General features: G+C 37.1%; 1 gene segment (V, D, J or C); it reads left to right on the forward strand.

The window, feature by feature from the left end:
- LOC138168865 (T cell receptor delta constant-like) overlaps positions 1-24,688 on the forward strand; it is a 412,235-nt gene that overhangs the window by 321,720 nt on the left and 65,827 nt on the right.

Raw genomic sequence — 24,688 nt, forward strand, 5'->3', positions numbered from 1 at the left:
TCATCTGACCCAACCACCTAATCTCACAGATGACAAAACTATGAACCAGAGAGGTTAAGCAATGTGCCCAATCAGTCAATTCCAAAAGAAAGAAAAGGCATCAGGCTCTCTCTACACGTAGCCCACAAGATATTTCCTGGAGGTGACACAGCTGCTAGTTGAGGCATATTTCCTCAGTGTACAGTTGAGGTCAAGAGTGCACAAATACATCACTGGAAGCTTGTTGGTTGAGAAAGGAAGGAGACTGTTTGGGGACAGGCTCAAAGGTACAATCATTCTCCCAATGAAACTATGCAGTGGACCTCTCTCTATCTGCTCTATGTTCTTCTGTGTGGGTAAGAGCAAGCCTGTGGACCTTAAAATAGGAAAAGTCCATCCTAAAGAGGCACCAAAGCTTCTTGAATTACCCATCTTTGTGTCCTACCCCACCAGGGTTATTCTGGAGCCAGCTCAAACCAGCTTGTGAGAATCAATTGTTAATTTTTCAGGATGAGCATTTACACCTTGGAAATAGGCAACCATTATAAATCAAGCTTTGATTTATTGTTTTGTTAGTTATCTAGACTTAAGAAAGGAATTGAGGGAATGTTAATAATGTAAATTAAACTTTAAAAGTTTTATATTTGTGTATATATACATGTATGTATGTATATAGGAGAGCCAACATTTATCAGCACACCCCTGCACACTCCCCTTCTTCCAGTTCCTGGTCTAGGATTTAGTTCATAATAGAAGAGGTGGTTTGGTATATTAGAAAGAACACTAGACCAGGACAGTCAGGGGAACAAGATTGGAGTCCCAGTTTGGCCACTTATTTAGCCATGAGACCTTCGGCAACAAAATGCAACAAAAAGAATATCAATTTAATTTAACATTACCTAAGGAGCATCTATTATGTACTTATAATCCTGATCTCTAAGGAGTTTATAAGGCTAATTAAGTGTACAAGTCACACACTCATACACACATAGAAAGAGTGAAATACAATGCAAAACTATGTGATTAAGTGTAAAAATGGTCATACATATGGGGCAATACAATAGGAATTTAGAGGAAGGAGAAATCAACATGGACTGGAGTAAGTAAAAGGTTTCAATGAGAAGGAGGTCCCTTAAAAAAAGTAAATAGGATATATTTAAAGTACTTTACTACACAGGAGCTATTGGTCCATAAGAGGATGAACTACTTAAGGGCAGTAATTACAAATGCACAGGATGTCAGAATTCAGAGGAGCCTTCAAGATCATCTAACCTAACCCTCTGATTTAACATATGAGGACACTGAGGCACAGAGAGAGAAAGTGATTTGAAAAAACAGAGTCTAGAATGATCCAACCCCTCATTTACATTCCTCTTAGAGATTTCTTAATTCCAAGTATGTCCATCTAGTCATAGTTCATTTGGAGGTATACTAGACTAAATCTCGAAAAAATCTATATCTATACTCTTTTTACCATGCTCTTTCCTCTTAAGTTAAACAGAACTGTCTCTGAGCTCCCCAAATCACTGGAGGAAGTGATAGAGTTCTCTTTTGGTCTTTAACTTCTTATTTCCAATCCCAACTAGACCTTTCTTTTCTAGTTCCACAGGCTCTATGAGCAGCACATCCTTTCTGGTCCTCCTGAACGAATTCACTTTTTTTTCTCTTTTCCTAATCTTCTGCCTATCTTATTGATTGTTTGTTTAAACAAGGACCCTGAACCATCTGTCCCCCCCAGTGGGGCCAGGGAAGCAATCTTGTTTTCAGAGAATAATCAAATCTGAGTTGGGAAGAACTTAAGAGGTCACCCATTCCAAATTCTGCTTTTACCCCCAGAGGGAATTGCCTCCAAAAAATTAGCTATAGTCCATATGCTAAGAACAATTTTAAAAAAAATAAATATCTCTTCTGTGAAAGGAACTATGCTATAGAAAATAACATTACACGTAAGAAAAACTAATAAATATGTTGCTTTTCCCTATTAGAATATAAGTTTGAGGGCAAGGAGAAAGATTTTGTCTTTCTTTTGCTCAGTTCCTGGCAAAGAGTGAGTGCTTAATAAATGTCTGCTCACTGGCATTAGGTCTTAAAGTGGAGGCTGATGTCTTGTCAGAGAAATTGGAAAGGGGATTCCTGTTTCAGACAATGCAAGAATTAGGCTAGTAGACGAATTCAGCTAGCAATTATTAACATAATATGATTTCTGAGATTCCTTTCAATGCTAGAATCCCATGGTTATAGTTACATAAATGGGGTGGAGGGGAGGAGGCATTTTGACCAGTCAAAAGTGGTCTTCATTCAACTTTGTCAATATAATTGGCCCTCTCCTTCCAGCTTCTGCTTCCTCACCTATGTTTCATTATTCACTCACCTATTTTAAGAATTTCAAAAGGATGGCATTGTTTCTTCTTAACTTTGTGTATCTCTTACAAGGATTTTCTTTTTTTTTCTTTTTTTCTTTATAGTGGGATGGAGAAAAAATAGATAATTGTTCATTCAAAAAAATTTAATTAAATAAACAAATAAATTACAAACATTTGATGTTTCTATTCTGAAGACCAAATAAATTCAGACCCTGAAACAAAGCTGATATAGATTGAGATGCAAAAGGTATATTTCTGTATTTTTACATTTTTATCTTACATAGTCTCACAAAGATAACCTTTGAAAATGGAGAAGCAAATATAGTAAAAACCAGGAAATTCTGGTTTGTGTTCTATAGCATGTAAACTCCTTGAGGGCATGAAATCTTTTTCCACTTTTTTATCTTTTTTCCCTAATACCTATAATATACTATACTTAACAGATGTGTGAGGGTTTGGGGTGGCATAGTTATTGAGTTTGGTGTTTTTATTTGCTTGCTTTTTTATACTCTCTCAGACTGGATTGCAATAGTCACTCATGAACCCCATCCCTCTGCTGATCAGGACAGAAGATATGACCTTCTCCATTTCTAATCTGGGCCATCTTCCTCCTCTTTAGGCATCCTGCTCCAGGAGGTTTGTCATATTGCTATGTGACAGTGTAGACATTGATCAGCTTTAGCTCTACTGCAGTTGAGAACTCCCAGGCTCCATCTACCCACCATCCCATTTCTCCCATATCATGCATGTATAATCACTCAAGTCAGTCAACTAGCATTTATTAAAGAGCCTTCTATGTGCAAAGCATTCTGCTGCCATATACTGTGCTATCACATCTGCCCACCCAAACAATTGTTGAATTGAAATTCAATTCAAGTTGATCAATATGGAGTTTTGTTGTACTAAGATACCTCACCTCCCTCCAACTTTGCCTAAAAGGTAAAATAAAGCCATCTAAATGTATTCATTACAAAGATCATGTCAGTCAGAATATTTAAGATTGACAGCAATTCCCCTGCTCATCATTAGCTTTGTCAAGGTGACCAACCAAGCATCCAACAGAAACATCTGATGTGAAAATGATGGATTATAATTATATCATCACAGAGACATGGTTATTAGTTAATATATAAAAAGAAAAATTAAAAACCTGATTATGACCCAGTTCTCTCCTTAGACTCGCTTTACCTGGCCTTGGTTATTCCACATGAAAAGGTAACAGGCATTTTGTTCTTCCTGTGATTGACAAGATACTTCTCCTGGGATTGGACCATCTGCTGATCAGGGCTGGTTTCTTCAAACAAAAGGATGTCAACTGAACATGTGATCATTTGGAAGAAAGGGAAACTGCCTGACTGGTTCAAAGACAGAGTCGCTCCTACAGTGAAGCCATGCAATGGATCTTCCCCCTCATCTGCCTCATGCTTTTTGGTGAAGGTAAGAACCAGCCATTGAACTTCAGAACAAAAATAGCCTAAATAATTAGAAGCACAAAGACCGAGGTCTCCTGAGATCTGATCTGTGTCCCGAGATTCTTGCTCTGGGGAGTAAGAGGGAGATTCCCAATAGTGCTCGCTCAACAACTCCAGTCCCAGGATAGCTGGAGCTCACCTACTGACCTTTCTTTTCCTTTCAGGAGTCATATCAAAGATTATGATAGAACATCACGAAAAGGCTGTGACTGTGCTGGTTGGAGGGGTCAGCACACTCAAGTGTAGCATGACAGGAGAAGATATAAATGAGTATATGATGTACTGGTACAGAAAGAACCAGGACAACACTCTAACATCAGTATGTAGAGAAAATTTCTGTAGCTATGATTTCATGGAGAATATTCAGAAGAAGATTAATTATACCAACAGTGAGCTCACACTTAAAATTGTCAAGACATCAGTGAGAAACAGTGGAATCTACTACTGTGCAGCCAGCCACCACAGTGCTTCAGCTCCACTTCTGAGTAATTCAGAAACTAACAATAAGAGCTTGCTTCCTCCTGAATAAACTAAAAGGAAAACGGGTAGAGAGAAAGGTTGAACCTCAGAGCCAGTTGAAAACTGCCTACTTAGGATCATAGGTTTACCGAGGGGGACCTCAGAGGGTATCAAGTCTAATCTTTTCATTTGACAGATAAGAAGACTGAAGTCCAGTTAAATAGCTTGCCCAAGGTTACAATTCTCTCGTATGTGGGATTGGAGACCAGATCTTCTGACTCCATAGTCAATGTGCTTCCAATTGCCCTAAGCTGCCTCCTACTCAGTCACTCATGACTTGAACAATACACTACAGAGACATTTGGATAATTCTCAAAGAGGATGGGCCCAGTATAGGGCAAATGAAGGCTGTGGGGAAAAAAAAGAAACACCATAGTTACCCTTACATTGTTTCCCCAGATGCACTCATCAGCTCCCTGGGATCCCTATAAAATTTTTTGCTTCACACAGTTAAGGGAGGTTATAGACAGTAGCTAATTTTTCATTCTCTAAAAGCCCACCATTATCTTGACTGCAGGAGAGTGGAGAAGGGAAAATTCCCTTCTTCTCTTTATGTCTAGCAGTGAGAGAGGAGTTACTCTCTTGACACTATGCAGGCATCAGTGGATCAGGGGCTGAATAACAGCTATCCTTTTCTTTCACTATGGGACTGGCCTTTCTACTTTTCCAACTATACATATCTTTGATAATATCTTTGGTGGTGATTCTTCTTTGCAATTCTAAGTTGGTGATATGTTTGCTCATGATAACTATGCATTTATTCATTGTCCTCTAAGTGACTGACAATTTTAATTATTTGGAGATTGGTCTCCCAAATTTCTGAAGCATATACCGTGTTTCCCCGATAATAAGACACTGTCTTATTAATTTTTTTGGCCAGAAAAACACCAGAGGGCTTATTTTCAGGGGAGGGCTTATTTTAATGAACATTGACAGCAGTTTTAATAAACAGGTAAATGTGAACAAAAAAATGTACCTTTATTCAATAAGCAAATCACAGGGGAAGAACAGGATGACGCGCTCACTGCTGCAGCTCTGATTGGATGCAGCTAGGAGCGCGGCGTGCGTTTCATGGGGGGGGGATGGTGTATACAGAGGTAGCGCAGGGGATCACCTTCACTTACAGTAACAATCTCAACAGGGCTTATTTTCGGGGGAGGGCTTATTTTAGAGGAATCTTACACAGTAAGGGGAGGGCTTATTTTCAGGATAGGTCTTATTATCGGGGAAACATGGTAGCATCATTAGAAGAATATTGGTAAAGATGAATATTTGGTTGAAAGAAAAGCTTAAGGCCATTAAAAGCACTGCAGAATTTCCCCCAAAGTAATCTAGTTCATTCTCCTGCTGTTCAATTCTGGGATAAATCCATTATCTATCTAAGAATTTACTGATAGACCACCATGAATATCCTGGATTGAACAATAGGTATTCTTTATCCACTTGGTTTTTCCCATGTGGATCTTTGAATGATTATGAAGGTCATTTAGGAAGTTTGGTAACATTTCTGGGCTTAGTACAATCTGTAAAATGTCATCTAAAAACATGAGCAACTGAAGGACTTTACTGTCTATGGGGAATTCTTCCTTGATTTGGACTCTGCATGACATCCTTCACAAAGATGGCAATCATCTTTGACAAGCATATTTCCTTGTTTTGTGCCTTGATTAATATTTATAATGAGTGTTGCTGAACAAAATTATATTTTTGTTACATCTTTCAAGAAGTATAGGATATGGGGTGGCTAGGTGGTGCAGTGAATAGAGCACTGGCCCTGGAGTCAGGAGGACCTGAGTTCAAATCCGGCTTCAGACACTTAACACAAAAACTAGCCATGTGACCATGGGCAAGTTGCTTAACCCCAATTGCCCTCCAAAAAGCAAAAAAAAAAAAAAAAAGTCTAGGATAATTTGAATATAAGCAGGGTATAGACATTGTCAGAAAAGTGTTTTAAAGGCAGCATTTTGTGCTCTAAATCATTGTTGATTAGACAAATGAAAATGAAGTACTACCTCAAATTTATCAGATTGGCTAATATGACCAAAAAAGTAAATTATGAACACTGGAGAAGATGTCAGAAAATTGGGACATTAATGTATTGTTGGTGGAGTTGATGATCCAACCATTCTGCAGAGCAATTTAGAACTATGCCCAAAGGGAAATCAAACTGTGCAACTCTTTGATCCACCAATACTGCTACTTGGTGGATATCCCAAAGAGATCATTAAAAAGGAAAAGGGGCCTCCATGTACAAAAATATTTATAACAGGTCTTTTTATGGTGGCAAAGAATTGGAATTTGAGGGGATGCCCATCAATTGGGGAATAGCTAAATAAGTTATGGCATATGAATGTAATGGAATACTATTGTGCTATACAAAATGACAAGGAGACAGATTTCAGAAAAACCTAGAAAGACTTACATGCACTGATGCAAAATGAAGTGAGCAGAACCAGGAGAATATTGTACATAGTATCAGCAACATGGTGTGAAGATCAACTATGATTGACTTAGCTCTTCAGAGCAACAAAATGATACAAGTCCAAAAGACTCATGATGGAAAATGCTATCCACATCAAGAGAAAGAACTAATGGAGCCTGAATGCAGCTCAAAGCATACTATTTTCACTTTTTTTCATGGTTTTCTCCTTTTGTTCTGTTTCTTCTTTCACAACATGACTAATATGGAAATAAGTTTTACATGATTTCACATATATAATCTATATCAAATTGCTTACCATATTAGGGAGGGTTGAGGAGGGGAAGGGTGAAAATTTGGAACTCAAAATTTTATGTAAAAAAAAGAATGTTAAAAGTTGTCTTTATATGTAATTGGAAAAAAAATAAAATACTATTTAAAAGAGGGGGGGAAAGGCAACATTTTGTTTTACAAGATCATTTTTATAGCCAACAAGTATCTTGTATTTTCTCCACCATTTATTCATTTGTATGACTATAAAGATATGGTATCTTCTAGAATATCATTTGAAAAATATCTGCCTGTTCCTCTCTCATACCTTCATCAACCACAGTACAAGGATAGGGACTGAAACTGTAATTCCATTGGCATAGGGAACTTCTGGATGAGAAAACTTACTCTACAAAAGTAGGCACCTTTTCTGAAACTTAGAAAGTTTCCTTCAGTCCTGAGAAGCTAAGTGACTTTCCCAGAGCCATGAAGCCAATATATATCAGAGACAAGACTTGAATCCAGGTTTCCAGGCCAGATTTCCATCCACTGTGTAACACTGTCTCTCTATAATTGATCTTTATTAATGTATAGATTATTGCCTTAAATATGTGTTCTTGATATAGTCTAGTTGCTCTTCTATTCTTTTTTTAATGGTTTTTCTAATTCCTTATTGAATATATTAGGGACTGCAGTATTAGGGTCTAAATGTAGCTACATTGTCACTAATTGTGAGGAAGGTGGGGGGGGGGAGAAGAGTTTGTTTTAGTAATCTTTACAGATTATTTCCTATCTTTATCGGTTTTGCTTTCCTTCTAACTCCATAGCTAAATGTTATGAAGATGGTCTGACTTATAAAATGTTGTGTCTTATGAGACAATATTATACAGAATCTTCTACTATCCTCCTCCTCCATGAAATTTTGCAAATAAGCTTATATTTTAAATTGGTGTTGGCTGCCATATTTCTCCACTTGGAAAGAAGTTCAAGTATTTTCTGGTTTAAATGGGTTCTAGGCATTTTGGGATTCGTCATACAGCAACTGATTTATTATAGTTAAACTTCATTAGGAAATAGAGACAGGCTACATCCATTTTTTTTTCCTTTTACCCATTTCCTATTTTTCATTGGCAGTATTGCTTGTTTAATAGGCCCAGATGGAGTTCCCTCAGTTTCCTGGAACATCTTCTCATTTTCATTTTTTCTTCTAATTTCATATTGATTTTGATCCTTGCTCTAAGAAGCCCATGGTCTGACTGAGAGAAAACCAGTTAAGAAATGACTCATATAAATAATCAGTCATTTTCTGTCTGTTAAGATATGAAATTCGAATGGGGTGGAGTCAAGATGGCAGAACGGAAGCAGTAACTTTTCTAAGCTCCTCCATGAATCCCGTCACTAAACTTTGGAAAGTGAATCTGAACGGATTTTAGAGTGTCAGAATCCACTGGGAGACAGAGCATGGCAGAATCCAGCCCAGGGAAGTGCCCACATGGGTCTGGGCAGGGGTAGAGCAGAGCACATGGGGGCTGCAGCAGCTTGGACTAGAGAGCAGACTACAGCAGAGAGAGAAGGAGCCCCAGCCAGTGGACTCACCCACCCCAAGAGTGGTTTGCAGCCATCTCACCAGCATCTCACCATGAGAGGGGAGGATCCATTGTAGCTGGGTAAGAGACGGCTCGGGGTGTCAACAGAGACAGCAGCTTCTCCTGGGGCTATCAGCCCCTAGCCTGGAGATTTAGAAACCACCTGCCTGACTTTCCAGAACTAGGATGACAAAGTGAACTCTGGCTGCTCCAATTTCCCCTCCCTGACCTAGAAAACCCAGAGATAAGTGTCCCACACAGAGTGAAATCCTGAGATAGTGGAAATAGCCTCAGGCTTGAGAGTCATTGAGAAGGGGTGTAACTGAGGCAGCAAGGAGTCTGAAGAGAAGAAGGGGGGAGGGTCCCAACAAGCCCTACCTCACCTGACCAGCAAAAGCCTGCCTGAGCAGTAGCCCAGGGGCATAGAGGCAGAAATCTGAAGTAGCCAGACTACCCCTTCTCCACGGATTACTCTGTGAGCATCAGCATAACTATCTAGACACCCAGAGGCTACAGCACACAAAGCCAAAAACCAGGCACCTAGCTACCAGCCTGAGAAATTAGGAAATAGGAAGTTACAATGGAAAGGAAGGAAGCTGAGAAGGAGAAGGAGAAGGCAAGTAAATTGATTAGAGCTTATTATAGTGATCAAGAACAACTAAATACAGAGAACAACATGGACTCTATACTCACACCTGAGACCACAGAAGGAAATATGAACTGGTCTCAAGCCCAAAAAGCACTCTTGGAGGAGCTCAAGAAAGATTTTAAAGGCCATATTAGGGAGGCAGAAGACAAATTTTAATCTACAATGACCAAATTGGAAAAAAGTTTCATTGAAGAAAACAAAACCTTAAAAAGTAAAATTAGTGAAGTAATTGGAGAAAAAACCTCCCTAAAAAAGGACCTTCAAAAACTAACCAAAGAGAATAATTTACCAAAAATTAGAATCAGTTAAACTGAAGCTCAGGTCTCTATGATGCACCAAGAAAACAAAACATGCAAAACAAAACATGAAGATTGAAAAATTGGAAGAAAAGGTAAAATATCTCATTGGAAAAACAACTGACCTAGAGAACAGATGCAGGAGAGATAACTTAAGAATTATTGGTCTACCATAAAGCCATGATGGAAAAAGCAGCCTGGACAACATCTTCTAAGAGATTGTCAAAGAAAACTATCCTGAAGTCCTGGAATCAGAAGATAAAGCAAAAGCAAAAATAGATCTAATTAAAAGAGATAAGGAAGGAAACTATATCCTTCTAAAAGGCATCATTGAGAATGAAGCAATATCATTACTTAACATATATACACCAAGTGTCCAAATTCCTAGAGGAGAAGTTAAGGGAAATAGAGGAAGAAATAGATAACAAAACTATACTAGTGGGGGGCCTTAATCTCCCCCTCTCTGAACTTGATAAATATAACCTCAAAATAAACAAGAAAGAAGTTAAGGAGGCGAATAGAATTTTAGAGAGGCTAGATATGATAGATCTCTGGAGAAAACTGAATGGGGATAAAAAGGAATATACATTCTTCTCAGTGGTTCATGGCACATACTCAAAAATCGACCATGTTCTAGGGCATAAAAACCTCACAATTCCATACAGAAATATGAAATGAATCCTTCTCAGATCATGATGCAATAAAAATTATATGCAATAAAGGGCCATGGCAAGATAGACTAAAAACTAATTGGAAATTAAACAGTTTAATCCTAAAGAATGAGTGGGTCAAATAAGAAATTATAGAAACAATCAGTAATTTCATTCAAGAGAATGGTAATAATGAGACAACATACCAAAATTTGTGGGATGCATTAAAGGCAGTTCTTAGAGGAAGTTTTATATGCCTGAGTGCATACATGAATAAATTAGAGAAAAGGGAGGTCAATGAATTGGGCATGCTATTGAAAGACCTAGAAAAAGAACAAATTCAAAATCCCCAATTAAATACTAAGTTAGAAATATTGAAAACCAAAGGAGAGATTAATAAAATTGAAATTAAGAAAACTATTGAATTAATAAATAAAACTAAGAGCTAGTTTTAAGGAAAAAAAAACAATAAAATTGATAGACCCTTAGACAATATGATTTTAAAAAAAGAAAGAAGAAAACCAAATTATGAGTATCAAAAATGAAAAGGTTAAATCTAACTCCAATGAAGAGGAAATCAAAACAATAATTAGGAATTATTTTTCCCAATTGTATGCACATAAATTTGACAATCTTAGGGAAATGGATGAATATTTACAAAAATACATATGGCCCAGATTAATTGAAGAGGAAGTAAATTACTTAAATAACCCTATCTCAGAAAAAGAAATCAAACAAGCCATCAGTGAACTCCTTAGAAAAATCTCTCCAAGGCCACATGTATTTACTAGTGAATTCTATCAAACATTTAAAGAACAATTGATTCCAATATTCTACAAACTATTTGGGAAAATTAGTGAAGAAGGAGTCCTACCAAATTCTTTTTATGACACAAATATGGTACTGATACCTAAATCAGGAAGAGATAAAACAGAGAAAGAAAATTATAGCCCAATCTCCCTCATGAATATAGATGCAAAAATTTTAAATAAAATATTAGCTAAAAGACTACAGCAACTTATCTCAAAAATAATACACTTTGATCAAGTAGGATTTATTCCAGGAATGCAAGGATGGTTTAATATTAGAAAAACCATCGGTATAATTGATCATATCAACAATAAAACTAGCAGAAACCACATGATTATCTCAATAGATGCAGAAAAGTCTTTTGACAAAATACAACATCCATTCCTATTAAAAACACTAGAAAGTATAGTAATAAATGGACCCTTCCTTAAAATAATAGGTAGCATCTATTTAAAACCATCAGCAAGTATTATATGTAATGGGGACAACCTAGAAGCATTTCCCATAAGATCAGGGGTGAAACAAGGGTGTCCACTATCACCCCTCTTATTCAATCTGGTACTAGAAATGTTAGCAGTAGCAATTAGAGAAGAAAAAGAAAACAAAGGAATCAAATTAGGCAAAGAAGAGACCAAACTATCACTCTTTGCAGATGATATGATGATATACTTAGAAAATCCTAGAAAATCAAGTAAAAAACTACTTGAGACAATAAATTTGGCAAAGTTGCAGGATATAAAATAAACCCACATAAATCCTCAGCATTCCTACATATTTCTAATGAAGTTCAACAGCAAGATATAGAAAGAGAAATCCCATTTAAAGTTACTGTAGACATTATAAAATATTTGGGAATCTACCTGCCAAAACAAACCCAAGACCTATAGGATCACAATTACAAAACACTTTTCACACAAATAAAGTCAGATCTAACTAATTCGAAAAATATCGATTGCTCGTGGCTGGGTTGAGCTAATATAATAAAAATGACAATTCTACCTAAATTAAATTATATATTTAGTGCCATACCAATCAATTTACCAAAAAAAACTACTTTATAAAGCTAGAAAAAATAGTAACTAAATTCATTTGGAAGAACAAACAGTCCAGAATATCAAGGGAATTAATGAAAAGAAATGCTAGGGAAGGTGAACTAGCTATACCAGATTTTAATCTGTATTATAAAGCAGCAGTCATCAAAACTACTTAGTACTGGCTGAGGAATAGAGTATCAATAGAGGATCAATGGAATAGATTAGGAACACGAGATTCAGCAGTCAATGACTATAGCAATCTATTGTTTGATAAACCCAAAGACCCCAGTTTTGGGGATAAGAACTCACTATTTGACAAAAACTGCTGGGAAAACTGGAATATAGTATGGCAGAAACTGGGCATAGACAATTATCTAATACCATATACCAAAATCAGGTCTAAATGGGTGCATGATCTAGGTATAAAGGTTGATACTGTAAGCAATCTGGGAAAGTAAGGAATAATTTACCTGTCAGATTTGTGGAGAGGGAAAGATTTTATGACTAAACAAGAATAAGAGAGCATTATAAAATGCAAAATGGATAATTTTGATTGCATTAAATTGAAAAGCTTCTGTACAAACAAAGCCAATGTAACCAAGATTAAGAGAGAGGTGGGAAATTGGGAAAGAATTTTTACAACCTATGTCTCTGATAAAGGACTCACTTCTAAAATGTACAGAGAATTGAGTCAAATCTATAAGAATACAAGTCATTCCCCCAATTGATAAATGGTCAAAGGATATGAACAGGCAGTTTTCAGAGAAAGAAATTAAAGATATCTATAAGCATATGAAGAAATGCTCTAAATCACTATTGATTAGAGAAATGCAAATCGAAACAACTCTGATGTACCACATCTCACCAATCAGATTGGCTAAGATGACAAAACAGGAACATGACAAATGCTGGAGAGGATGTGGGCAAATTGGAACACTAATGCATTGTTGGTGGAGTTGTGAACTGATCCAGCCTTTCTGGAGAGCAATCTGGAATCATGCCCAAAGGACTATAAATAATTTCATACCCTTTGACCCAGCAATACCACTTCTAGGGTTATATCCCAAAGAGATCACAGAAGTGGGAGGTAGACCCATATGTACAAAAAATATTTATAGCAGCTCTTTTTGTGTTGGCAAAGAATTGGAAATTAAGGGGGTGCCCATAAATTGGGGAATGGCTGAACAAGCTGTGGTATATGCATGTTATGGAATACTATTGTGCTATAAAAAACGAGGAGCAGATGGACTTCATATTTACCTGAAGAGGCTTATACGAACTGATGCTGAGTGAGAAGAGTAGAACCAGGAGAAATTTGTACACAATTACAGACACAATGGATGTGTGATGAGCAGTTTTGATAGACTGGACTCTTCTCAGCAATGCAGTGATATAAGTCAATCCCAAAAGACTCATGATGGAGAGAGATGTCTACATTCAGAGAAAGAACTAGAAAGAACTGAGTTTGAATCCAGATTGAAGCAAACTACCTGATCTTTTTCTTATTTGGTTTTATTTCCTCTTTACCATTTTTTCATTCCATCTGATACAACCAGTCTTTATAACCTGACTAATTTCCAATGTGAAAGTATTTGCAGATCCTATACTTGATTGTATGCCACCATGGGGGGAGGAGGAGAAGGAAGGGGGACAGAATTAGAAACTCAAAGAATTGTGGAATTGAATCTTGCAAACTAAAAATAAACAAATTAATAACAATTAAAATTTAAAAAGAGATATTATGAAATTCATGTTAATTGCAAGGTCACTGAGTTACAGAGTTGGAAGGGATTTCAGTGACCATCTCATCCAATCTATATCCCCAATATACAATAAACAAGTATCCCCAATACAGTACACTCAACAAATAGGTCATCTAGCCCTTGCTTAATGACATCCAGTAAGAGGAAACCCACTCACTACCTCTTCATTCAACTGAATATCCACTTCATTTTTTAATAACTTTAATTATTAAGGAGATTTTTAAATTATGTTAAGTCTAAATATGCCCATTTGAAAAATCCACTTATTGCTCCTGGTTCTCTCCTTTGAAGAAAGAGTAATCTCTATCGCACAGTTCAAATACTTTAAGATAACTATCATCTCCAAGCTATCACCTGTGCCTTCAGCTGATCCTTGTCTGACATGAACTTAAATTTCGTTAACATTGTGATTGCCATCCTCTGGACACTTTACAACTTATTTGTAACCTTCCTAAATTGTGTTGCTCAGAACTGAACAAAATATTCTAGATGTGATCTAACCAGGGCAGAGTACAGCAAGATTATCACTTTCTTATTCTTTGAAGCAATACCTTTCTTTTTAAAAAAATTTTTATTATGAGATTAAAAAAAATCACTGACAAACATGAACATTTACATATACAAAAAAAAAGACCACAAAAATCTCTGTTTTCCCAATGCAGCCAAAGATTTCATTATCCTTGGGAGTGCTTGGTTACACTATTAACATGTATTGTGTTTACTAAAACCTTCAGACCTTTTTTTTAGAAAAACTAACATCTAACTAGGATTCATAGGTCTTATCCCTGTGAAATTAATGTCCTTCACCTAAATGTAAGACTTTGCATTTGTACCTATTAAATTTCATATTTCTAGATTCAACACAGTATTCTAGCTTAAGATCTTTTTTGATTCATCTTCTGTTACTTTCACTTGCTTCCACATTCTTTATATATCTTTCTAAAATCAAAGATGGTTGGTGAGTTCTTTTGTATCTCATCAGTCTCTTCAGAACACTCCCATTTTCCCATCTCCTTAGAATTATTTCCCATTTCATCTTCAGGATTTTATTCTTAAAGACTTTCTCATCCTTTCTGGGATGATTTTTCCTCTAGAGTTTTAGTTCCCTTCTGGATCAAACCTGGATTTCCTCTAACCTCTTTGAAATCTGTTCTTCCCAAATCTAGATGGATGTCAAACTATGGCTTTCCTCTTTTCTACTACAAACACTAGAAATAAATAATCATTTCTTGAAGTCCCATCATTCCCATCCCAGAAATTAGTTTCATTTTATTAGTGAAAATCAAATCCAAAATAGAACATCCCCTAATTCATTCATCTACTTTTTAAGGATGAAAATATAATTAAAATGTGATAAGAAATTATTAGTTGTTCTGCTTTTGGCTGGGAGAGAGCTTTAGCGATATCCAGATAACAGAAGTCCCCCATCACTACTATATTTTGCTCCTGTGTCAGGAATGTGATTTGTTGCTATAACTCCTCTACTCCTAGCTGTCCTTAATAAGGCATACATATCCAATACATGTCCTTAATAAGGCATACATGTTCCAATAATGACTTGAATTCCACCAAGTCTCAGTGATACCTCTGAGGTCAAATTTACCTCGTTGCATTAACAGTTCAAGTTCACTTTGTGAGGTTTTATTTTTTTCAAAATCTGGGGCATTTGCGTATAGATATTTGAGTCAATGGTTCTTAATACTGACTCTTTTCTTGGATTGTACTTCCTATAAACCTTTCATGTCTCAACTGATGTTTTTCTTTCTTTACTATAATTACTGTCCATACTATCTAGTTGGGTGTACGGATAGCTTTCTCCATTCACCATCCTTTTGAATAAGAAATTCTGATTAGATTTTCAAGACCCCAGGACATTTTTACCATCTTTTGTTGGTTGCATTCCATCCCTCAACAGGAGCATGCTATTTCCATACTTAAACTGTGGCCTGGAAGTCCAAATCCCATTCCCAGACACCACCTTCTTAGCCAGCTATTTACTTTCCAAATTGATTTTTCTCTTCTGTATCCCTTACTTTCAATAGGCAACAGTGAGGAGAATATTACTTGTTCTGTTCTTTAGATTCTTGGCCAAAAGTTCATAATCTGTGACAAATTTTTTCTAAGGTTCTTTCTGACAGTATCATTTTTGCATATGTAAATCACCAGAAATAAGTAGTAGTCATCCTTTCTAACAATTTCTTCAAAGGTTCTGTTTTGTCTTGGATACACGTGCTGGGTAAACACTAGATCTCTCTATTATTGTTATCAGACTGACAAATAATTGCCTCAATTCAGGAAATTACTAAACACCATTTTCCTTCCCTACATTTTTCTGATTTTTACTGGGTGATCTATCCCTTAACAGCTTTTGTAGTTCTACCTCATCATACATTGGAGGACAAACAGCTACTTACTTCTTCCTCAAAACATACAATTCCCTCATCTTTAGGAAGAGCCACAATTTTTTTTAGCTCCAGATGTATAGTTGACCCTTTCCTTTCCTATCACTGTATGATATTATTCTGATAAAATAAAATTTCACCTCTGATACTTCAGATTTTTTTGTTTTCTCTTGTTGAAACCTCACCTCTAGGTTGTTTTTGTTTTTTTAGGAACACTCACTCCATTATACCTGATGACCTGGTATATATAGAAGTTTGTTTTGAGCCCCTTCACCTTTTCTTCTAATATGAAGAGAAGCCTGTCCTTAAACCAGATATAACAATCACTTCACTGTAGCAAAAATACTAATATCACCCACTCAGTGAAAACCACTGCAATATTTTTACCTACTGTCCATGCTAATTAAATCCTAGTCTTCTTTTCTTTTTTTTCAAATGCTTTATTAACTTCTGATTTACATCATTAATTTCCACCAGATTTTGAGTTACAAATTTTCTCCCCATTTTTCCCCTACCCACCACCCCAGAATAGCAGTCCCACAGGCTATCCTCTCCTCCAATCTGTTCTCTCCCATATCTTCTCCCATACCCCCTTAAAATTTTCAGTAGGGCATGATGGATCTCTATGCCCCAGTGCCTGTATATCTTCTTTCCCAATTACATGTAAGATAGTATTAATAATAGTATATATGTAAAAATTTTAAACATATGATTTTAAATCTTTGAATTCCAGATTCATTCCCTTCCTCCCCTGTCATTCACACTTACTGGGAAGATAAGCAGTTTAGTATAGGTTGTACATGTGTAGCTAATGCAAAACATTAACATAGAAGATATATTGTAAAAGACTGACTATATTTCCCTCCCTTCTATCCCAGCACCCACTTGTTCTGTTCTCTACTTTGATCCTGTCCTTTTTCAAAAGTGTTTCCAACTTCCCTTCCCCCCAGCCTGCCCTCCCTTCCATCATCCCCCCTCTCATTCCCTTCCCCCTACTCTTCTGTAGGGTGAGATACCCTATTTAGTGTGTATTTCATTCCCCCACCCCGAGACAAATTCAGGGAGAATAAGGTTGACCCATATCCTTTTGCCTTCATATTCTTCCACTCCATTGTAACCCTTTTCCCTTTCCTCTTCTTTATGGGATAGTTTACCCCATTCTGTCTCTCTCCATCTCCTCTCATTATATTCCTCTCTTACCTCTTAATTTCCCCTTTTAAGTATCATCCCTTCCTATTAAATTGGTCCTGTGCCCTCTATCTATGTATACCTGTAAACATATATACACACATTCACATATGCACTCATACACCCGTATACCCTCCAATACTCCCTTCAACTATTTTCATACTGAGAAAAGTTTCATCAGTTACAACTATCGTTTTTCCATGTAGGAATGTTAATAGTTCAACTTTCATCAGTGGTTTATGATTTCTTTTCCCTGTTTACCTTCTCAAGCTTCTCTTGCTTCTTGTATCTGGATGTCAAATTTTCTCTTCAGCTCTGGTTTTTTCATTATGAATGCTTGAAAGTCCTCTATTCCACTGAATGACCATATTTTCCCCTAAAACATGATACTAAATTTTGCTGGATAGGTTATTATTGGTTTTAATCCCAGCTCCTCTGCCCTCCAAAATATCATATTCCAGGCCCTTCGATACCTCAGTGTAGAAGCTGCCAGATCCTGTATTATCCTGATTGTGTTTCCACAATATTCAAATTGTCTCTTCCTGGCTGCTCATAATATTCTCTCCTTGATCTGGGAATTCTGGAACCTGGCTATAATATTCCTAGGAGTTTTCTTTTTGGGATATTTTTCAGGAGGTGGTCAGTGGATTCTTTCAACCTCCATTTTGCCTTCTGGTTCTAGAAAATCAGGGAAATTTTCCTTGAGAATTTCTTGGAGGATGATTTCTAGGTTCTTTCCCTGATCATGGCTTTCAGGTAGACCAATAATTTTTAAATTATCTCTCCTGGATCTATTTTCCAGGTCAGTGGTTTTTCCCATGAGATATTTCACATTGCCTTCTATTCTTTCATTTGTTTGGATCTGTTTAACATCATCTTGATTTCTCTTAAAGTCACTAGCTTCCCTTTGCTCCAATCTAAATCCGAGGGAAAGATTCAACTCATTTGAGTTTTTGAGATTCTTTTTCCATCTGGCAAATTAGGCTTTTCAATGCATTCCTCTCCTCATTGCCTTTTTGAGCCTCTTTTGCCAGTTGAGTTAGTCTGTTTTTTAAGGTGTGATTTTCCTCAGTCAGGCTGTTGACTCTCGTTTTGTAATTTTCTTGCATCATTCTCACTTCTCTTCCCAATTTTTCCTCCACTTCTCTTATCTGCTTCTTAAGGTCCTCTATGGCCTGTAACCAGTTCATATTTTTCTTTGAAGCTTTTGGTGCAGGAGTTCTGACTTCACTGTCTTCCTCCTGTTCATGCTTTGCTCCTTTTTGTCCCCAAAATAGGAGTCTAATGTTGGAGTCTTCTGTTTGTTTTGTTTCCTTTGTCTGGTCATGTCGCCCCTCAGTCACTTGACCCTTGGGCTTTTTGCCACAGTAGGACTCTGCCACCAGACAGGGGAGCTTTCATCCCAAATGCTGGGGTTTACTCAGCTGCCAGAGGTATTTATTGGGTGCCCTCTCTGAGGCCTCCACACACTCTGGCAAGCTAGTCATGAACCCCAGGACCTCCACCCTAGACTGCAATCTAGATCCAAACAGGTTAAAGCAAGAGCGATTACCCCTCAGAATGGTCACTTGGTCCCCCTACAGTCTGCAGGTCAGGAGCTGAAGCTGCCACATGCCGCTGGCTGTGCCTGGTGTCTCAGCCGCTTCTCACCCTGGGGGGCTGAAGTCCACACACTCCCGACTACTGGTCCCAAAGTCTACACTGCACTGTCCTCTCACTTTGTCCTTAGCATCTTTGTATTGACAAATCTGGAAATGGCCACAGCTGCTGCTGGTCAGACCTGCCCTGGGGCTAAAACCTCTGGCTCACGCAGGCCCAGGCTCGGTTCCCAGAGCGGGGCGCTGGCTGATTCCTGCCAGCCTGCTGGGGTGTCCTCAGCGGGAAGTTAGCTTCTTTGTGTCATTTTGTGGGTTCTGCAGCTCCAAAGTTTGTTCAGAGTCCCCTTTTTTACATGGATTGGGGAAGGTGGAAGCTGGAGCCAGGCAGAGGTCCTGCTTCTACTCCACCATCTTGACTCCACCCCTCCCCCAGTCTTCTTTTCAAATCTGCTTGTGGGTATCTACACATCACCTACTAAGCTCCTCATTAAGAATTAGAACCTTTTATCTATTTCCTAATAACTTAAAATTCATACCCTCCTTCCTTTCCATCTCTCAGCAACCTTTCATTTGCTTTGCCAATTTAATATGACAACTTGTTTTGCTTACCTTTTCTTACTTATCTTTCATTGCCAACTACCTTCTTTATTTCCTTTTCTCTGAGCTCTTCTCTTCAGGTTTTTATCCTCAACCCTTTTATTCCTTCATATCAAATCCTTTTTCAGTTTGAGTTCTTTTCCTTCAGCTCAAGTTGTTTGACTTTTCCTTGGGTTCTCCAATATACATCCTTCCAAAATTCAAGCTCTTGCCTCCTTCACAAATCCTACTGTCTCCAAATCATCTTAGCAACTTTCTCCTTCTTATTATTCAGACAAAATCTATATCTCTTGTCCTGGTCTTTCTCCCACAACCTTCTTTCAGAGAATCTGTAAGTAAGTGCTTGTACCAGGTCTAATATTTCCTGACATGCTTCTACGATAAGGTAGTCATGATATACAAGGACAAGATTACTGTGTAGTCTGCAAGTCTCTACACTGCTTCATTTCTCACTGGTAAGTCATATTTTTCAGTATTTTTCATTGCCTATTCCCACCTTTGCATTGAAATAATCAAATAGTAAAGTATATGTTGATTTAATTTGAAAGATCTTTTAAGTTTGTCATAGTTTATCTACTATATGAACCTCTGCAAGAAAAGTTCATGTGTAAACCAAAATAATCTTCATGGTTCACTATTTACAAATTTTCGTCAACCTATTTCAATATAAGAGAATCAAGTGCCCCATGAAATTATGTTTCTTCCTGCTTTTGGATATAATAAAACCACTTCTTCCAGATTTTCAATTTGCCTCTCCAAGGAAGACCCATAAATCATCCCTCCATTTAATCTCAACTAATTATAATAGAGAACTTATCTAATAGTTCATTGCATTGAATAAAAGGTGAAATGATAAAAAGCCATATCACTTCCATATCTATTGAATGCATAGAGTATGAGTAATAGACAATGTAAACTTGAAACTTTAGCACAAATATGCAAATGCTATTAGATTTCATAGGTAGCACCAAACTTTAGTGGGGTGCAATCTATGACTAAACTAATGGGTAATGAAAAGGTATGCTTTGTTTGAAAGAAACAAATATAATAAAAGAAAGGTGGGGGATGGAAAGGTAGTTCTGCATGTTAAGAAACATCTGTAAATCTAAGTATAGAATTATACTGGAGAGTATCTGAGTAAATATAAAAAATAAAATGAAGCAGAAGATATATTGATCACCTGGACAAAGAGACAGTATAGCTTTCCAATACAAATTTTCAAATGTTCTCAAAGACAAGATATAATAGTGATTGGGAAACTTCCAACTATCTGATCGTATAATGGAAGTTCCATTGTACTTAAAGCATAATATCTGATATTTAATATCCTTGATTTTTTCTGACAATTTATCTCAGAAAGTATAAGAAGCAATGAAGGGAGCTTATTCTGATAAACTTCTCTGAAATTGATTCTGACCCACAAGTTAGCATGGGCTGCTCATATAGAAATGGTATGAATCTTGGGAAAAGTCACTTATATTACTGGAATTTGTGCCTACAAAGGGAAATGTTGGATATAATCAGGTCCATATGGTAGACCACTATCTCTATGAGTCCTCTATCTAGCACTTGGTGATAGTAAATTTAAACTCGTCCGCAAAATTCTTCCTACCAAAGCTTAAACCCTATAAATTTAAAAAAGTGATCCTTCCTTCTCCCTGAGTCCTGCTTCTTTCATATTGCTTTTTCCTTCCCCTTGGTGTCTGTTCCCTATTCCCTGAGCTGCCAAGGTGCCAAACTGAGGCTATAGATGATGGAGTGGTATCTGGTAAAGCTTGCATATATTTAAATGGGTTACAGCATATTTTAAAACTACAGACAGTGATTGAGATAAAATTGAGAGCTTGTTTGCCACTGAAATAGAGGATAGCTCTGGGCCATTAAAAACTGAGCAGCTCTGCATCACTACTGAGATATTGTACAGGGGTTCCTATTCCCAGGGATATTTAAGGAAGAGGAAGAGTTGTTACTGAAGTTGGAAGATTTAATTACACAGGCCCACTTTTGTGCCAATACACACACAAAAAAGTGAACTTTCCTTGGTATGAAGTAGGAAGTCATTGAAGACTTCTTAAATAGAGAATCAACACAGGCAGAGTTCAGATTATTCTGACTGTAGTATACAAAATGTATTGGGAGGTAGGGAAGATACTGTAGAGAAAGAGAGATCCCTAGAGGCTATTGTAATAATCTTGGCAAGTGGTAATAAGAGCCTGTAGCAGAGAGGTAGCAATGAAAATGTAGAAGAAAGAATGAATGTGAGTGATATTGTAGAGGTAAAATTAGTAAGTCTAAGCAAGTGAATGGTTATGAAAAGGGAAGGTCATGTTAACACCAAGATTGTGAACATGAAAAATTGGGTAAATGGCAGAGGAGGAAGGAATAATATATTGAATTTAAGACATCGAGTTTGAAGTACTAGAGGGACATCCCAATAATATCTTTTAAACAAATAAAGATGTGTCTTAGAACTCTGAAGAGGAGACAGACCTTGTAATAGAGAATGGGCCAAACCTGGAAGTCTCTCCCTCTTCACCTCTGCCTATTGGCTTCCCTGTATTCCTTCAAGACTCAGGTCTAATCTTACTATCAACAGGAGACCTTTCTTAATCATACCCCTTAGTAAATGGATAGTTCAGTAAGTCCAACATATGACCAAATTTCAAAGACTATCCAGAGAAAGGGTGACCCTGGGTGTCAAAAAGAAAGGACACATGAGCCCATGACCAGTGAGTTTAAACTAGAGAAGGTGACTGTAAGCCTTTAATAGACTTAAAGGCAAAACGAAAGATGTGTTGGCAAGGCCACAGAATAGCTAGGCTGATGGAGAACGCATACACACACATATACATATACAAATATACATACGTATATAAATATATATATAGAGAGAGAGAGAGAAAGAAAGAGAGAGAGAGACAGAGAGAGAGAGAGAGAGAGAGAGAGAGAGAGACAGAGAGAGAGACAGAGACAGAGACAGAGACAGAGACAGAGAGAGAGTGAGATAACCTGGAGATTTGCTTAAAGGAGACAAACAAGTTTGGATACACACACACACACACACAAACTTCTGACTGCCTGAACAAAAGAATGAGAAAGCTTAAATACATTTTAGAACCATCCCAATTCTGGGTCAAATTTGTGATTATAAGGAAGGAATTTTCTTAAAAAGATAGGAGAGTTGACAAAGTGTCAATTGATTTTATGACCTAGAACATCTGTGTTTTCTTTATCATTAACATGCCATAACATAGTATACTTCTACAAGATAAGAAAAAGTTCTGTTATTTAAGATAGTGTCTTGGGTTAAAGATCTTCTCCTTGAAAGAAGAAAGAATGTTCTTAAGTCATCCCCATCTAGGGTTGTTGACATAGGAAGAAATATTCTCTGAGTTACTCAGAGAACAAAGAAGCTGTTGGGGTCAGGCTCTTCTTCTAGTTGATTAGTTCAGACCCTGGCCCGTATTTAAATTGATATTAAATTATTATGATTATATATATATATACATATATATATATATGCTAGAAATCTAGAACTTGACCTACTGCCCAGGCCAGGAAAGAGTGGATAGTTTGACTCACTCAAAAATCAAGATAATGGAGGATGCATTTAGTCAGACAAGGGAAGAGGTGAACTGAGGAAGATTAAGCTCAGGTTCTAGTTACAGTGGCGTGCAGAACCAGGACTATTAGGAACTCAATAAACATCTAAATTTTCTATTTAAAAAAAGTATTTTAACTTTTTGTATATTTCCTAGTCAGGCAGCTAAATAGAACCCTTAAAACAATTTTGAAAGCAATAATTTACTCTAGTCAGGAAGAAGAGAAATGTCTGTGTCTTCTCTCAGAACAAAGTTGGGGTGGGAGGGAGCCAGATTCCAAAAACAGAACTTATGGCATCAAAATCCCAGAAGGGGGCACCAGCAAGTCAAATCCTGAGGTTTGTGAAGAGCTGAAAATATCCAAATGACGGGATGTAGTAGAACCAAAGTACCACATGGGAGTGCATACTGATTTCAGCAAAGGAAATCTTGTCATAACCTTAGTTTCAATGATTATTACAATTACATGGATTTTTAGCAGGGTAAACCAGTATAACCCAAAGTGTTGGTTAATGTATCTATATCAACCTAGCCCCTCCTTAGTTGACATTTATTTCAGGGATGTGAGTGAAAATGCAAAAGGAATATTTATCAGTTTTATCCTTTTAAAAAAGTATCAATGTATTTAAAACCAACAAGATGAAATTTGATGAAGATAAATGAAAAGTTCTGCATCTGGGCTCAAAAACTCAACCATACAAGGAAATAATGATGGAGACTTGACTGGAGGGCAAGTCATGTTATATATAGCTTAGTGCATTCACATCAGGATGTGGGAGTCAAAAAAAACTAATGTGACTTTATTTGTTTTGGGGTTTGGGGGTTTGGGTTTTTTTTTGCTTTTAGGAGGGCAATTGGGGTTAAGTGACTTGCCCAAAGCCACGAGGCTAGTAAGTGTTGAGTGTCTGAGGCTGAATTTGAACTCAGGTCCTCCTGACTCCAGGGTCAGTGCTCTATTCACTGCACCACCTAGCCACCCCCAACTAATGTGACTTTAGACTCTATCAACAAAAAATGTCCAGAACAATCAATAAAACAACAAGAATTTGTTAATTTCCTGTGCTATACCAAGCATTGCTAGGTGTTGAGTATACAAAAATAAAACATTCGCTGTCCTCAAAGAGGTTACAGTCTATAGTAAGGAATAACATGAACAACACGTACAAATATACATAAACTAAATGAATCTTCCTCCAAAATGTACAAGGTCGTTAAGTGGGGGGCCAGGAGGTACTAGTAGCTGGGGGAGTCAGGAAAAGACTCATTAAGGAAGTAGGATCTGAGCTAAGTTTTTCAGACAGCTAAAGAGGTAGAGGTGAGGAGAAAGTACATCCTTAAGCATAGGGGACAGTCAATACAAAAGCATGTAGAATAAAGATAGAGTGTTGTGTGAGAGTAATAATAAGTAGAATGATTTGGCAGGATTGAATTGAATGAAAGGGAAAGGGAAGGTATAATTGACTGGAAAAGTAAGTTGGAGTCATGTTCTAA

The sequence above is a fragment of the Petaurus breviceps genome, unplaced genomic scaffold (genome assembly GCF_028583685.1).
Source record: "Petaurus breviceps papuanus isolate PSGF00001 unplaced genomic scaffold, PetGlider_PUasm1.0 37, whole genome shotgun sequence".
In the NCBI taxonomy this organism is placed as follows: Eukaryota; Metazoa; Chordata; class Mammalia; order Diprotodontia; family Petauridae; genus Petaurus; species Petaurus breviceps.